Below are 18233 nucleotides of genomic sequence, written 5' to 3'. Positions count from 1 at the left end.
AATAGTAATCAATAATATATAGGTCCACGTACCTTCAATGAATTGAACGCATTTATCGACAGAACACTTAATATTGCAACCATCAACTACTTCCATTAGGGTTGGAGGTCTGGCTATAATACATTTTGGAATGTATAATGCACCACAAATAGCCATCTTTCTAGGAGTAACACACCCTACTAAACAATTTTCAAGATAAGTACGAAAAGGCATTGCGTTTATAAATTTATCATCGGAAATATGTATCAAAATAAGTAAAAGTACAATTCTATTGAACATTTTCATCCTATCGGTCTCTCTTCCACTATTCTCATTATGTTGCAATATATGGAACAATTTATATGACTATGGGTAAATCACTTGATTATATATAGTAGAATAAATTGTACTTAATTTAATTTTTTTTTAAACTCTATGAAAGGTATATAACCACGATATTAATTGTATAATTTGACTAATTTTGTTATTTTGGGAATTCTTTTATAAATTCTTATTGATAAATATATCTAATCATTAATTAAATAATTGATTTTAGCAATATTCAAAAAAAAATATAAATTACTTAAAAAATAATTGTTGAGATTTGACCATAAATCTCATAATGGTTAATTATAATCTAAATTTTAGATTGAGTAATATTAATGGTTATGAGATATTATTAATATTTATAAATTATTAAAATAAATATATGAAATAGATTATTTAGGTCATACATTTTCCAAATTAAAGAAATATAACTAATTATGTTGTCATGATGTCTAATTAATTATATACGTCTAATATTTGTGCACTATAAAATTAATTCTTTGTGTAAGCGAATTAGAAAAATATATATATATATAATTTCCGTATCAATACCACACCTTATAAATTTTTTTGGGTATATCAAAAAAATCAAAATTTTCAGTAATTTACGGTACGGTATTTTTAATATACTGATAATTTTGTCAATGGCAAACATATTACCATACTTATTAAGGTAGGTAGTTTGAAAAAGTGAATAAAAATGTAGGTGGTTATGGTAAATTGTTATTTGGGTATCAAACTTATGTAATTTTTGTAAAATGAGACTTGAAATTTGAATTTGTTATATATTATTCGAACTATTACAATTACATAGACAAAATGTGTGTATTTATTTTAATGTATCATTTTTTCTAATTAATTTATTATATTTGTAAATAAAATATTTACACAAGTATTTTTTTTAAAATTTAGTATTCTTTTAAACTTTTTGAATTCTACTTTGTCGAATGTGTTTTTGGTGATTAAAAATTTGTGATTTGAAGAAATTTTTTTTTTTAAATTGAAAATATATAGGTTTTCTATTGATTTTTAAAATTATATCGATATAACTTCATTTACCTGTTTGTAAATTTTTTACATATTTGTGTTTTAAGACAACTATTTCTTTTAGATACACGCTTTTTAATTTATCGATTGCAGTTTAAATGTTTATAAAAATATGTAATGTATTAAATAAATAGAAAAAAATTAATTACGAAATAATTGTTATTTTCTAAATAAATGTCATAAAATAAATAAGAAAACAAATATACCGTTAATGTATAAAATGTGCACGTACATTTGTTTGTAAAAAATGACTCAAATAGTTAAAATGGTGAGATTTTAAATCGTATATGACACAATTCAAATAACAAGCCTATTTAATAAAAATGATTTAAATTTCGATTTTAAATAGTCATTATGACATTAAATTGCATGTTTGTATGCTCAAACTATTAGTACAAATATGCATTTTTTAAAACCAATTTCAGCATCATTTATTAATTTATTATTGACAGTTATTTAATTTACTCATTTTTACAAAGGAGCCTCCTCGTAATGAAACATACTTTAAGCATATTTTTATTGACAAATATTTGTTTTCCAAAGATTGTGTTAGATATTCATTTGATTGGAATTCATTATTTGGTTGGAAATTAATACATTTTTAAATTGCTTGATAATATCACATTTAAATCAATTATATTTTGTTTTGTAAAATTGAAACCGACATTTAATACAAATAATAGCATTTTATGTAGATATAGTATCATGACATGACAAGGGGTGAGTCAGTCCAATATACCTTAATGTTTATTCTTACCGAAGATTTTAGTATACAAAAAATTCATAAATTTACCTTATCTTAAATTTAGTATACAAAAAATTCATACATTTATTTTATCTTAATTTCGGTATACCATAATTTCGGTACGGTATAGATATTATACATTTGATACCTAAAAAACATATTAACTTAAAAAAATTAAATTTAATATAGTTATTACATAAATGATAAAAAAACTAAAAAAAATATATATTTATCATAAACTAAAATAATCGTTTTAAAATATTACTATTAAAAACTAATAAAAAAAATTAAAAATTAAACTTAGTTAAAAATATTGGAGTTAACAAAAATAAACATATTTATTGTCTTCAAGTTAGCTTAAAATGGATAAGAGAGAGTGAAATTCAAAACGGTTTTAAATCATATATAAATAATAAATGTTTGAGATAAATAAATACTAAAAACAACGATCTGCTTGCAACAAAATTTCCATCAATATATATATAGGAACATATTGAAACTCTTGACTAAATTTTTCATCTAAACCTACCATATATATTATAAAGAAAACATTTTCACTAATTCTTTATCAATAATAAATATATAAAATGAAAAATATAGTGGAATTTAATTAAAAAATGGATTATATTTAAAATTTGATGTAGATTCTTGCTTAAATTTTATTAGTGTTGCTTATAATGTTAGAATTTTTAATGTTAGTGTTTAATTATAAATATAAATATGTCAATAGGCATTTTACTTTTAGCGTAAACAAGATTTATTGAATTATTTTTTAATTTATTAATTATGTGTGATTGTTAAAAAAAGTTAGTATATGTATTTTATTTGTATTGATTATAATTATTTATTAATATCATTAAACTTTAAAAATGAAATAATATGAATTATAACACATATTAGAATTGTTTCAATGTTTTTAATTCAGTTTAATAAACATATTTGACTTTAATTTAAGAATAACAACTTATAAAGAAGATGAAATATTAAAAATGTAGAAAATAAATTTGCGTATATAAATCAATACGATTATAAGAAATTTGACTAATAAAATACTCAATTGCTAACTCAAATTGAATTTAGTTCAAAATTCATCCATTTTTATGTCTCAGCATCGTAACTTCTCTCCACATGCAATCACACATTCCTCTACTTCATTCACATCTGTAAATAAAAACATAAAAATCATATATATAACAAGTGTTTATTTTATCAAAAGTTAAATAAATTTAAAATAAACTAATCAATAATTATAAACATAATTAAGATTTTATGCAACTCTAGTACATTAAATAGTAATCAATAATATATAGGTCAACGTACCTTCAATGAATTGAACGCATTTATCTACAAAACACTTAATATTACAACCATCAACTACTTCCATTAGGGTTGGAGGTCTGGCTATAATACATTTTGGAATGCATAATGCACCACAAATAGCCATCTTTCTAGTGTTAGGAGTAACACACCCTACTAAACAATTTTCTAGACAAGTACGAAAAGGCATTGCGTTTATAAATTTATCATCGGAAATATGTATCAAAATAAGTACAAGTACAATTCTATTTAACATTGTCATCCTATCGGTCTCTCTTCCACTATTCTCACTATGTTGCAATATATGGAACAATTTATATGACTCAATGGGTAAATGACTTGACTATATATAGTAGAATAAATTGTACTTAATTTAATTTTTTTAAACTCTGTGAAAGGTATATAACCACGTATTAATTATATAATTTGACTAATTTTGTTATTTTTGGAACTCTTTTATAAATTCTTATTGATAAATATATTTAGTCATTAATTAAATAATCTATTTAGCAATATTCAAAAAAACAATATAAGTAACTTAAAAAATAATGGTTGACTGCTTAAATTTGACCATAAATCTCATAATGATTAATTATAATCTAAATTTTAGATTGAGTAATACTAATGGTTATGAGATATTATTAATATTTGTAAATTATTAAAATAAATATATGAAATAGATTATTTAGGTCATACATTTTCCAAATTAAAAAAAAATAACTAATTATGTTGTCATGATGTCTAATTAATTATTTACGTCTAATATTTGTGTACTATGAAATTAATTCTTTATGTAAGCGAATTAAAAAAAAAAATATATATATATATATATATAATTTTTGTATCGGTACCACACCTTACAAATTTTTTGAGTATATCAAAAAAATCAAAACTTTCGGTAATTTACTGTACTGTATTTTTAATATACCAAAAATATCAATAATTTTCTTAATGTGAAACATATTACCATACTTATTAAGGTGGTAGTTTAAAAAAGTGAATAAAAATGTAGGTTGTTATGGTAAATTGTTATTTGAGTATCGAACATATGTCATTTTTATAAAATGAGACTGAAATTTGAATTGTGCTATATATTATTTGAACTATTACAATTAGACAGACATTAGTATTTATTCTAATGTATTTTTTTTCTAATTAATTTATTATATTTGTAAATAAAATATTTATATAATTTATTATATTTTAAACCACAAACAATATTTTTCATCACTTGATAAAACATACAAATATTATTTAAAACGAAGAAGAAAACAAATACTCTAAACATTGGTAATTTGTTAAGTAATGTTTTTAAGTAATTTAGAAAGAAGTTGTAGATTTGTGAATGATCCATGAAAGAGTTTGAAGATTTCAAAAAAAAAGTGATACAAACAAGGATGATAATATGGTGGAAAATTTCAGAAATTTTTTGGTGTCCAAATGACCCAAACCAAGTCTCTATTTATAGATATCGAAAAAGAAAAAAAAATAATATATATATATATTGAACAATTATTATGCAAAAGTAGTATTTAAAAAAGAAAAAAAATATATATAACCCAATAGCGCTACCACTTGGCGCACTGGGCCACATCAGCTCGAAATAAAATTTGCACCGGTATCAAAATTTGATACCCATTTGTACCCCACTGTACCATTTAATTCCCATTTAACACCTTATTTAGCTGTGGGGGGTCTTAATTAATTTTTGTTTTCCCTTACATAATCTATTAAATATATAATATTTATATTTTTTTACCATATATCATCTAAAATATTATCTATATTAATATTAATTTAAAATATAAAAAAAAATATTTTTTTTGTTACAAATGTAACTACCTTTATAATTTTTACATTTATTTTATTTATATATATATAAACAAAAAAAAAAATTATTATTGTAAATGAACCTATCTTCATAATTTTTATATTTATTTTATTTATATATATATAAATAAACAAAAAAATTGTTATAAATGCATCTACATTTATAATTTTTATATTTATTTTATATATATATATATATATATATATAATTATAAATATATCTATAATTATAAATACAACTACCTTCATAATTTTTATTTTTATTTTATTTATATATAAATATAAATATAAATATTTATTTTTGTTATAAATAAATATACCTTCATCATTTTTATATTTATATATAATATTACATATTTATTTTATTTATATATATATATATATAAACAATTATTTTTTTATTTTTTATAAATTCACCTACCTTTCGTGTCTATATATATATATATATATATATAAATATATAAATATATAAATATATATATATATAAATATATAAATATATAAATATATATATATATATAAATATATATATATATAAATATATATATAAATATATATAAATATATATATATAAATATAAAAATATATAAATATATAAATATATATATAAATATATATATATATAAATATATAAATATAAAAATATATAAATATATATATATATAAATATATGAATATATATATATATATATATATATATATAAATATATATATATATAAATATATGAATATATATATATATATAAATATATGAATATATAAATATATATATATATATATAAATATATGAATATATATATATATATATATATATATATAAATATATAAATATATATATATATAATATATAAATATATATATATAAATATATAAATATATATATATATATAAATATATAAATATATATATATATATATAAATATATAAATATATATATATATATATAAATATATATATATATATAAATATAAATATATATATATAAATATATATAAATATATATATATATATATAAATATATAAATATATATATATATAAATATATATAAATATATATATATATATAAATATATATAAATATATAAATATATAAATATATATAAATATATAAATATATATAAATATATAAATATATATATATAAATATATATATATATATATATATAAATATATATATATATATATAAATTATTATTATTATAGATACACTTAACTTCTTATATTACATATTTGTTTTATTTATATATATATATATATATATATATATATATATATATATATATATATATATATATATATATATATATATATTAATAATATTTTTTTTATAAATGCATACACTTTCATAATTTTTACAATTATATATAATATTATATATTTATTTTATTTATATATATATATATATAAACAATGATTTGTTATAAATGTACCTACCTTTATAATATTTTTATTTATTTATGTATAAACAAAAAAAATTATTTTTTTTATAAATGCACCTACCTTACAAAATATATATATATATATATATATATATATATATAATATAAGAGAAATCATAATTTAAAATTTAAAAATTATATATTTAATATATATATATATATATTAATATATATATATATATATATATTCATATTGTTTTTTAAATATTTTAATATTTCAAATCAGATTCATTCAAATAAAAAAAAACTTATGAATTCTATCTAAAAAATTATTTATATTAGTTGAGGTGTACATTAAATAATAAATTTATTTCTTAAAAAACATCAATTTAACATATATATTTATTAAATATTAATTATAAAATTTATCTTCAAATAAAATAAACCTAATGAATTCTCATTAAAAAAATTATCTATATTAATTGAATTTATTATTAAATTATAAATATAAATATATATAAAGTAAAAATTAAATATATATATATATATATATATATATTTATAATTTATTAAATTATTATTTCCCTTCTTTAAATTTATCATTCTTATTTCTCCTTAAAAAAAAAAAAATCCTTTTTTTAATTTTCTTATAAGATATATATTAAAAATTCATCTCGTACATAATATTATAACTTATTCTTTTACTCAAATATAATAATATTTAACCTAGATAAAAAAGAAAAATCCTAGAAGATGAAATAGAAAAAAAGAAGAGATTTTAAATAGAAATAAGATAGAGAACTTAAAAAAAAAAAGTTGAGTAAAATATATATATAATTTAATATATATATTTTAAAAATATATTTTTATATATTTTATTAATTTGATTTATTCATTCACCTTATAATAATTTTTATATTCAACTTCTTCCTCTCAATTATATTATCTATATTTATTCAACTTCTTCTTCTCTATTATATTATCTATATTTATTGATTTATTAATTTTTCCAATTATTACTTTTAAAAATATATAAATTAATTAATTAATTCAAATATATAAATATATAATTACACATTAATAGATAAAAAATATATATATAACAAATTTTTTAATAGATATTTTCCTTTTTCCAACATAGTCTCTACTATATAATTTTTATTTTAATAAATAAAAGAGAATAAATTATTGAAAAAAATAATTAAAATGTATTTAGAGTGGCATGTACAATAATTTTTAAAAGGAATATTCATAATAATAAATAAATTGAAGAGAGAAATTATTAAGTGTTTTTTAATAATAAAAATTGGAAAAAAAATTATTAAATACGTTATATTTAAATATTTAAGAGAGAGAAAATGTAAATATTGAGAAGATAAAAATATATATATATATACTTAGTCGCAAGTGTAATTAGAAAAATATTGTATTATGTGTAAAATTATAAATTTATGACTCATGTTTGAGCTTTATGATCAACTTTTAAAATCATACTTTTGTTCCAAACTGGCTTTGATGATGTAGAGGTAAAGAGTTGTAATCATGTTATTAATGCAAATGTATATAAACTATATTTAACAAAATTTACATATTATTTAAGCTGCAAAATTTTATTTTTTTAGAATAAAATTCTTATATTATAGAATTCGAATCAATATTTTCAACAAACTCTCGTTCAATATAAATTATCACATTATCAGTTAAAAAATTTTCTTCCATCTTATTCTGTTGAATAGTCTGTTCATGTTTCATTGCTTAAAATGATTTTTCTTTAGTAGTAGTATAAACTAGTAAAGTCAAAACTATTCGAATCAATTTATAAATCAAATTATAATTTGATGACTGGTTTGTCTCAACTAATTTGCGTGAAAATTTAAATTAATTAGGTTTTAAATAAGAGAGACATAGGATAGTTGAAGAAAAATTAAATTAAGGGAACGTAATAATTTAAATTAATTAGATTTTAAATAAGTGAATGATAACTATATAAATCAAGAAAATATAAAAATTTAAGTGGGAATATAAAAAATATAATATATATATTATAGATGATAATAATATAGATTTATAGAATTAATATAGATTTTTTTTAATTAAAGGAGAACTAGTATATATAAAAAAAAGTTAGAAGTTGAACACGACCGTGTATGCTCCTTTTATGATTGAGTTCCAGTTAGCCCTGCGACCGAGGCAACTAATGGCTTGGATCCTGATTGAGGATTCAATGCCAACCCAAGACACGACCAAGAAATGTTCGACCGAGAATTCTCGGTCACTTGGCTTTCTCCTTGAACGAGGATTTTAGTCAATGACCGAGGTATTCCTCACTTCCCTACTTCTCCCGACCATGTTATGGGCGAGTCTACTCGGCGATGCAATCGAGCGAATCAATCGTCTAGCCAACTCCCCTACATGCTATTTTGCCCGCGACTGACGCCTGTGCCTAATGCGTTACTTGCGCCTGACCCGCAACCCGCGTACTCACCAGATCCGTTGAGCCCCTGTTTGTTTTGCTTTGCTTTATTTTATTTGTTATTTTGCATTTTAAGGCCTTATTTGATTTTTCTAAAATCTAAAAAATTAAATAAATCAGTTAAAAATAATATTTAATATATATATATGTGTTTACATCTAGGGCTGGTTTGACTTCTTTTTAATATTTCACCATTTTTTTGAACTCCTTTAATTTTAAAATAAAAAAAAAAAAAATTGAGGTTTGGTTTATTTATGCTCACAAAATCAATTTGTGTTCATTAAAATTATCAATTTCATTTTCTTGAGTTTCTTTTTCAGATTTTCCAATTTTATCTTTTTAAAGGCATTTATATTTTTCTTAACCTTTCTCTTAAATACTAGTTAGTATATTTATGTCTAGATCTTTAGACTGGATATCAATTTATTAAATGGTTAAATATTTTGTTAGACTAATCATTAAAAAAAACTTTGATAATCTAAGACTCCAAGACCTTTAAGCATACATTTTTTTTTCCATAAGTTTTCATAAACCGAGCTTTCTAGTAACCTACAATTATTTCATCCTACAAGACAAAATGCAGACATTATGGATGCAGATACGAATCTATGTATGGCCCCAGAAAAAAAAATTATTTATGATTAAAATGTAAAAATACTCTCTAATTTATTAAAAATTTTAATTTAATACACTATTTTTTGTTTATCTATTTTTAAAATAAAAGATAAACTTGCATTTATCTATTCTCGTTTTATTCATAATTTTTTTGGTTATTTTTTAAATCCACAATTTTTTTTCAAACCCATCCTAACTCGAATTCTAGATCCAACTATGAATTGGGAGCCAGAAATTATAAAGAGATCAAAAATAAAAATAAAAAATTAATTAGGCTATAACTTCAACATAGTCAAAGTTTTAAAACACATATAAATAAGTCAAATCAAACTATATATCATGTAATATAAGAACTATCCAATCAAAATGTATTATAACAAATAATAATAACCAGTTAAATCGAAAATTAACAAAAATTGATTAAGAAGTAAAGTTAAAAAAGGATGTTTGGATTATAAAAATACCCAGCAAACTACTGATTCGACAAAATTTTGTGCTTCTTTATATTGAAGAAATAAGTTTCCCTTAGATCTAGATTCAGGAAAAAAAAAATGCTGTAAAAAAAACCTGTTTGATTTAAAAATAAAATAGTTTTCTAGTTAATATACCATATAGTTTTTTCTCAGAGTAATTTTTATGTTTTAATAAATAAAAAATATTAAATAAATGAAACGATGGTTAGATTTTAAATTTAAAAAATAAAATAGAAACCCAAAATTCAAAACAAGCTCTTAGTAAAATCGGCAAAATTGTTGCATTCCGAAAGTTTTGTCCTGTTTGATTTAATGTTTGAAAGTAACAAAAAGTTGAAAGGATAGAGATTTCCTCATATAAATATTTCCAATAATAATTTGTTTTGTTCATAAATATTTATAGGTGTGATAGTTAGTTGATAGTTAGTTGAACGTAGCTGATAATATGTGTGTTTCTTTGGGAGGTTATTCGAACATTGTAAACAACAATTAAATATATAAAATTATTAATATTTTACTATAAATACAATTAAATATATAAAATTATCAATATATTTTATTTATTTTTATATTTTATAAAAAATTTAAATTTATTTTTTATAATAATTTGAATTCTTAATATATTATATTAAAATATTTGTTTATATAATTTTATTATAATTTTTTTTATATAAATATGGTATAAACCGTATTTCTTGAAAATTTCCTAAATCCAAACAAGACGGAGATGGTAGTAAACCAAAATTCTTAATTGAACCAAAAAAAAAAATGATAAATGAATTTCACATTAGGACTAGTCTCATTTCATCCCAAAACTGTCAAAATTTATAATAAATTGTAAACTAGTAAATTCTGAGTTTATTTGAAATAGTAATAGTTTAATTTTAAAAAATATTAGTTATATATTATTATTATTAATAAGTTTATTATTAAAAATAAGTTTGTATAAAAATAAATAAATATTAAATATATAACTATGTAAATTATTAATAAGTTTATATAAAAATAATAAAATAATAAAAATATTAATTAGAAAAAATAAATTAGTAATTATAGAAGGGGATATAAATTAGTAATTATTATTAAAGAGAATTTGAGTATTATTATTAGGTATATTATAAATATTTATAAAAGAGAAATTAAGAAATATAAAAATATATATATTAAAAGAGAAATATATATATATATATATATATATATTTGGAAAGGGAAAATAATTAAGATAGATTATAAAAAAAATAAATGAGTAAATATTTTAAGCGTTATTATATATATATATATATATATATATATATATATATGATTATTATTTAGAAAAGAGAAATTTATAATTTTATTTTGAGTTTAATTATTAAATGTTTTTATATATATTATAAATATATATATATATATATAAATAAAAGTTTTTATAAAAATAATGAAGAAAAATAATATATATATATATATATATATATGAGAAATAAAATAATAAAAATACATAATGATTGTAGAGAACTTATATTTTAAGTGTTGTTATATAATTATATAATTATATAATTATATATATATATATATAATTATTATTTAGAAAAGGTAATTTATAATTTTATTTTGAGTTTAATAAATCATATTAAACGTTATTATATATATTAGTATGTATATTATAAATATTTATATATAAAAATAAATAAATATTTAATAATAAATATATAAATAAAAAAATTAATAATTTTTTTTATAAAAATAAGAAAGAAAAAGAATATATATATATATATATATATATAAGAGAGATAAAATAATAAAAATATTAATTCAGAAAAAGAAATTAATAATTACAGAAGGAGAGATAAATTATGAATTATTATAAAAGAGAATTTGAGAATTTTTATTTTGTATATTAAAACATTTAAAAAAAATTAAGATATATATATATATATATATATTAAGAGAAAAAAAATTAAGAGAAATTAGGAAAAAAAAAATACACGTATAATTATGAAAAAATTATATTTTAAGTGTTATTATATATATATATATATATATATATTTGTAGATATTTCACTTTATATATAAATATATAAAATTAAGGAGGAGTGATAGGGGAGGGAATTTGAGAAAGAAAATGAGGGAGAGAATGATGTGTCACTATATCATTGTTAAAAAAAAGATGAGGAGGTGAGGAGATAGAAGAGAGAAAAATTTTGTTGTTTTTTTTTTCAGCTAATCAAATTTGTCACATTATTTCCTTCCTCAAATTCTCTCTCCCAATCATTTCTCAAAATTAAGATCACTCTTTTTATTTATATTTTTTTCTCTTTGTATAAGTCAAATAATAAAAAAAAATATGAGAGATAAAATAAAATAAAAATTAATTAAAAATAAAAATTAATTAAAAAGAGAAATTAATAATTATGATTAGATAGATAATTTAATAATTATAGTAAAAGAGATATTATAAATAGTCTCAAATTTTCATAAAAATATAAATTAATAATTAGGATAGGAGAGAGAATCATGATTGATTGACTTTTAAAATCTCATATATTTTGTATATTTAATTAGGAGAGATTGAATGTTTAAATAAAACTTGTAAAAGTTTTCATGGTTAATAAGTTAATATATATTTGTGTGAAATAATATATTTATAAAAAATTAAAATATAAAAAGAATTAAATAATAATAAAATTAAAATGAGAGATAAAATAAAATAAAAATTAATTAAAAAATAGAAATAATTATGATAGTAGAGATAACTTATTGATGATAATAAAAGAAATATTATGAATAGTCTCACAATGATAAATTAATAATTATCCTCCAAAATCTTATATTATATATATATATATTTAATTAGTAGAGAGTGAATGTTATATGTCACATTCTCTTCAAAACTGAACCATGAAATGATGCAGAATTTTCAAAGGTACGTACCAAACGAGTTGGAAAGAGGCAAAATGATTATATATATATATATATATATTTTTTGTACCATTTTACATTTCCAGCGAGGAACTGTAAAATGATAGAAATCTCCTGTGAAAATAGTATATAATATTATTAATTATATATTATTTACGATATATTATTATTATTATTTATTTTTATAATGTCTAATTTTTTTTCTCAATATATAATAATATATATTTTGTTTCTTCTCTCACTGAAATATATATTACTTATTCTTCTCTCTATATGAGAAATTTGACGAAATAACCCTCATAAAAGGGTTATTTCCAAATTTAGCATGGGCTAAATAATTTTTTCAAATTTAACCTTTTGTCAATGGGAAAAGACCCTTTTGTCCCTAAATTAAAAAAATAACCTTTTCTCTTTTCTCTTTCCTCTTTCCTTCTCTTTCCTTCCCTTTCCGTTTTCTCTCCCGGAGTCCCCTCTCCTCTTTTCATATTTTCGAAACAGGAAGCAACAAACGACCATCATCATTATCTTCTTCTTCTCCTCTCCTCCGACGACGAAGCCGAAGGAACCAACTAAGCAACGAACGAACGAAGCAACAGTAAATGTGAGTTTTTCCCGTGGCCAAAACCTGAGGAGCAACCTGGTGGGATTTTCTTTTTTCTTGCAATTCTTACTTTATCTATCTATCTAGGGATTGATTGCCTTTGTTTTAAAGTGTTACTGAAAGTTGTGCAGGGTCACTTGTGCTGGATGGAATAGATGTAACTGACTATCCAATATTTAATGATGCGAAGGTTTACCATCTCACTCTTACATGCCTGACATAAGTTGCTATAATCAACTACCACTGCTGCTAATATCTCTCAAATTTTCCAAGGCAGGTGGAAAAGGCAATTGCATCTGTCGCAGACGAATGCACATCTGTCGCAGACGAATGCGCATTCGTCTGCGACAGATGCGTATTCGTCTGCGACAGATGCGAATTCGCCTTCGATAACCTGCAACAGCCTTCGACAGATACATTTTAAACTCAAAACGATTTAGTCAGCCAATAAACCTAAACCTAAACCTAAACCTAAACCTAAACCCAAACACTAAACACTAAAACACTAAACCATTCTTCCATTTCAACCTTCGTTGACTCGGAGAAAACTCACCCTCAACCTCAATAATAACTTTAAACAAGATTATTGTGTTTTTACTGTTGTTTCGTTCGTTCGTTGCTTAGTTGGTTCCTTCGGCTTCGTCGTCGGAGGAGAGGAGAAGAAGAAGATGATGATGGTCGTTTGTTGCTTCCTGTTTCGAAAATATGAAAAGAGGAGAGGGGGCTCCGGGAGAGAAAACGGAAAGGGAAGGAAAGGGAAGGAAAGAGAAGGAAAGAGAAGGAAAGAGGAAAGAGAAAAGAGAAAAGGTTATTTTTTTAATTTAGGGGTAAAAGGGTCTTTTCCCATTGACAAAAGGTTAAATTTGAAAAAATTATCTAGCCTATGCTAAATTTGGAAATAACCCTTTTATGAGGGTTATTTTGTCAAATTTCCCCTCTATATTATATATAAGATAATATTATATTAATTTTTTTCTCTCTTTATAATTTTTTTTATATCACTACCTCTAAATAACTCTAATTATATTGTAATCTATTTTTATCTCTAATATTTTATTTTTTTTTATTATAAATTCAACCTAATATATATGGAGGGAAATTGACGAAATAACCCTGATAACAGGCTTATTCCCAAATTTAGCATAGGCATAATAAAATTTTCAAAATTAACCTTTTGTCATGGGTAAAAGACAATTCTATCCTTAATTAAAAATTTGGGTTATTTCTATTTCTTTTCCTCTCTCTCTTCATTCCCTTTCGATTTCTTCTCGACCGACCTTTGGTTTCCCTTTCTCTCATTTCGGTTTCTCCCATTTCAGTTTCTCCCCCGACCATCTAAGAGAAGCAACGAAATGAAGGAAGCCGATAGATCAACTCTCCGAAGCAACGCCCCGAAATGCCTTCATCATTTCAGGTGAGTTATGCCCATTTTTATGTCGTTTTCCTTGAATGAATGCTGAAATGGAATAATAGTTTAGGGTTTTAGCGTTTTGGGGGGTGAATGAATGGTTTAAGGTTTAATATGCATCTGTCGTAGGCGTCACAGACAACTATGCATCTGTCGCAGACGAAAAATGCATCTGTCGTAGGCGAAAAATGCATCCGTCGCCTGCGAAAAATGCATCCGTCGCCTGCGAAAAATGCATTTTTCGCCTGTCGAAGTTCATAACCTTCGCTGCTTGCGCGATTCTACTCGGAATTCTAGTTATTTTGATCATACACTTTTCTTTCTAACTTCTAGATTTAGAATCTCATGAAATTTTCTGAAATCTACCGCGTGAATAATACAACAAATCTAGTTATTAAGGGTTGAAGTTTCAAATCTGTAATGCAGGTTCTCAGTTATTAAGGAAAGATGCATCCATCACAAATGACTTATATTGCAACAACTTGTTACACTGTTGGTTTCTACTAAATTAGTCTTGACACATATATTATGCTGGAGGGAACCAAAGGAACATAATGCTATATTGGCTACCATTCTCATGGCTCCTTCATATGTTGTTGTATCCTACACTGGTTTGTTACATTTTACATGGAGCAGTTCTTATTTTACTTTTCTTGAATAAATCAAGGAATGCTATGAAACTTTGGTAAGTATAGTACCAAACATTTTTAAGGGTTTTGTAATTCCAATGGGAGATTATTCTGTTGTTTTTATAAATGCAGGTGATTGCTAAGTTTATGGCGTTGATGTATAGCTATTTGGAACATATCCTTGAGAAAGAACATAGTTCCAGATGGGGTAAAAGGAAGAGAAATTCACCACTCGTTTCCAATGACTCTCTTTCAGGTGAGTAAAACTTGTTTTTTTGGGTGTAGTTTTTGAGGATTTTGTTTTATCTGTTTCAAAGATGTGGTTCTTTTTATACTGATTGCAGCCCCATACAGTTCGGTTGAATCACCAATCGTTAAAGCTTCTAAAGCAGTGGACATGGCAGTTTGTTGTGATTCGACCTGTATGTTCATTCTTGATGATAGTTTTTCAAAGAATGAGAATATATCCGAGTTGGATCAACTGGACATTCACTATTATCTTAAACGTTTCAGTCTCACTTGCCTTGTATTCTCTTGTGATCTTTTACCATGTGTTTGATAAAGAATTGAAACCACACAGCCCTCTAGCGAAATTCTTGTGCATCAAGAGAGTTGTCTTCTTCTGTTTCTGGCAGGTAATATTCTAACCTTCCGTTTGATATTATCCAAATCATTATATTTGTGAATCATTCAATCTATTGTCTACAAACAAAATAGGGGATTGTGCTTGAAATTCTAGCTGCCATGGGGGTAATAAAATCCCATCATATTTGGATTGATGTGGAGCAAATTGAAGAGGCGTATCAGAATGTGTTGGTGTGTCTGGAGATGAGTTTTTCGCCATTATTCAGCATTACGCTTACAGTATCGACCCCTACAGAATTGGTGTTGTATCATCTTCATCGTCAATCAAGGAGAAGAAGAAAGTCAAGTAGCTTCATCTCGTTTGTATTCTGTCGTGGGAAGATGATGGATTATGCCAACTTTGTTCTATTTTTGTTAATTATGTTGTGGGATGTAATTTGTGTTTGTCTTGGAGTTTATTAAGATCTTGAGATTTTTGTTAAAATAAATTATCAAATAAATAAAACATATATTATATTATTTGAGTAAGTTACCAAAAAATAGAGACATATTAAGTTTAATTTATGTTAAATGATAATTATATTAAATGATGATTATATTAAAAAAAGTTTCTCCATTCCTTTTGTAGCGAGTATGAAAAAAGAAAGATCAATCATAAATTCAAAAGAAAAAAGATGCATCCAAATTCTTCTACTATGTTCTACTCATGTCATATTATTTCAATCATATTATTATCACCAAAGGATAAAAAAAAAGAACAAATTTTAAGTATAAATGCACCCAATTGTCACGAGTAAAAACATTTATCTTTCACGAGGATTTACTAGCTGCGAGAAAATAGCACTTGTCGCCACATCTTCCTCCCCATAACTCGCACCCTCCACCCTACTTGCGCTGCTGTTATCAAACGCCTCCATAGGTGGAGGATTCAATGCAATTCATTGAATATGGTTCGTGTTGTTGTCTTTCGGTTCTGTCAGAGCCGATGAAGTTTCCTCAAGCTAGAGAGCGTACTCCAAATTCCACAAAACATCTCCCATTGACGGCCTGTCAACCCCATGCTTCGCTAGACATTTCTCCCCGTATCACTGTACTTCTTCTGGGAAGCAGGGTTCAACAAAGAAAAAATTGATACTTTATTTGGCAAAACACAAAGAACAATAACATTTTACTTCATTTTTTACTCAACAACAAGAACTCAACACATGCAAATGCAATTTTCGTAGGCGACAGATGCACAATTTTCGCTTGCGACAGATGCGCAATTTTCGCAGGCGACAGATGCGCAATTTTCGCAGGCGACAGATGCACAATTTTCGCAGGCGACAGATGCATATTCGCAGGCGACAAATGCATATTCGCAGGCGACAGATGCATATTCGTCTGCGACAGATGCATTTTTGCCTACGACATATGCATTTTCGCTTGCGACGCCTACGACAGATTTATATTCAACCCTAAACCATTCAGCCACCATTTAAAATCTTAAACCAAACCCTAAACTCTAAACCAATCTTCCGTTTCAGCAGAAAACGATGGAAAACGGGCATAACTCACCTGAAATGATGAAGGCGTTCCGACATTGCCTCGGGGAGTTGATCGATCGGCTTCCTTCATTTCGTTGCTTCACTTGGATCGTCGGATGAAAAACTGAAATGAGAGAAACTGAAATGAGAGAAAGGAAACCAAAGGTCGAAGAGAAACTGAAAGAGAATGAGGAGAGAGGAAAAGAAACATAAATAACCCAAACTTTTAATTAATGGTAGAATTGTCTTTTATCCATGGCAAAAGGTTAATTTTAAAAATTTTATCATGCTTATGCTAAATTTGGAAATAAGCCTATTATCAGGTTATTTCGTCAAATTTCCCTATATATGAGGTTATATTTTAATGTTATTAAATTAAACTTTTATTGATTTATTCTTAT

At 23.1% G+C, this 18233-nt stretch overlaps 1 pseudogene; it reads left to right on the top strand.

The window, feature by feature from the left end:
* Positions 1 to 14389: 14389 nt before the first annotated feature.
* Positions 14390 to 16718, top strand: LOC124943748 (annotated as a pseudogene).
* The last annotated feature ends 1515 nt before the right edge of the window (positions 16719 to 18233 follow it).

This window comes from Impatiens glandulifera, chromosome 6, assembly GCF_907164915.1.
Source record: "Impatiens glandulifera chromosome 6, dImpGla2.1, whole genome shotgun sequence".
Lineage (NCBI taxonomy): Eukaryota > Viridiplantae > Streptophyta > Magnoliopsida > Ericales > Balsaminaceae > Impatiens > Impatiens glandulifera.
Note: the sequence above shows the minus strand (reverse complement) of the source record. Positions and strands in the feature narration are given on the sequence as shown.